The sequence below is a fragment of the Aplysia californica genome, unplaced genomic scaffold (assembly GCF_000002075.1).
Source record: "Aplysia californica isolate F4 #8 unplaced genomic scaffold, AplCal3.0 scaffold01207, whole genome shotgun sequence".
Classification (NCBI taxonomy): domain Eukaryota; kingdom Metazoa; phylum Mollusca; class Gastropoda; order Aplysiida; family Aplysiidae; genus Aplysia; species Aplysia californica.
In genome coordinates this window covers 12,563-13,827 of record NW_004798477.1, presented here as the reverse complement: position 1 = coordinate 13,827, position 1,265 = coordinate 12,563, and the positions used below count along the sequence as shown (strand labels likewise).

Genomic DNA, 1,265 nt, shown 5'->3' with positions numbered 1-1,265 from the left:
TCTCTCTCTCTCTCTCTCTTTCTTTCTGTCACCTTTCTCTCTCTTTCTTTCACCTTCTCTTTCTATTCTCAGTTTCACTCTTTCTATTAATATATCTCTGAGCTTATTAGAGAACATATGAAGACTACATGGGGAAAACGACAGTAGTCACAAACTGAAAATCGTGAGGGCACCAATTTTGAACGCTTGTTGACTCATATCTGTATTTCTGTTCAACTGTTGGTTGATTATTGTTGTTAGATTTCCCATTCAACAACACTTAACAATAAACTACCAGTCAAACAAATATGAAGTTATGAGTCCACAAGCTTTTAAAATTGGCACCCTCATAATTTCTAGTTTGTGGCTGTGGTCGTATTCCCCTTGTGCTCTTCATATTATGTGAGGTAGCGTGGTGGAATCAGGCTCTCGTCAAAATAATCAAAGAGAAGAAACTTGCATTTTTTCGCAGGTTTGTGAATTTTTATCAAATTTTTGTTTTCTGGCTTAACACCTTTCAAGCCCATTAAAGAACTCATTTATGTGTGGGTTTTTCTTTAAAATGTTGATTAAAAGCACAAAAAATGTAAATTTTCAGTTTCTAAGGACTCTTAAGCTAAGGAAATTAACTATTCTTTGGTGGCCATTTTCTCACTAATTTTACCTCTGAAAACAGGTGACCTCCACCTCCTTCTTTCTCAAATATCTCGACTTGCACTCAAGATAAATGGATATTTTTTTCACCCAAATAAAGACAAGTGAACAAGCTTTAAGATGATACCAATAACTCAACATGCCCAAAAATTGACGAGAGCCTGATTCCACCACGCTCCCTCACATATATAAAATACCTTTTCATTCCCACCGATACATAAACCTACACAGGCTATATGATATAATAATATTATAATAATAATCATGACCAACAAACAATAGCGCGTTGGTGCTCATATGACCTAATGCAGTTGCGAGCGCCGTAAAACTTCTACTAAAACAAACAAAACAATGGCGTGTTCAAGTTAAAGATAAAGAGATTGTCGGCATTTTGTATTTGTGCGACGTCAATACGATTGCTGTGGAAATGTAGCCTATTGGTTTCGTAATAGCAACCTAAAGTTCCTCTGGGGAACCAACAAAGTGTGTGTTTTTTTGTGTTTTTGTATTGTTGGGTTTTTTTTGTTGTTGTTGTTTTGTTGTTTTTTAGTTGTTTTTTTGTTTGTTTGTTTGTTGTTGTGGGTTGTTGTTGTTTTGTTTTTTTTGGGGGGGGTTGTTGTCGTTGTTTTGGG

General features: G+C 35.6%; 1 protein-coding gene across 1 annotated transcript in view; it reads left to right on the top strand.

Moving 5' to 3' along the window:
- Positions 1-1,265, top strand: part of LOC101858822 (sonic hedgehog protein A) — a gene marked incomplete at its 5' end in the record, with an annotated part of 22,091 nt that overhangs the window by 18,774 nt on the left and 2,052 nt on the right. The window lies entirely within an intron of this gene.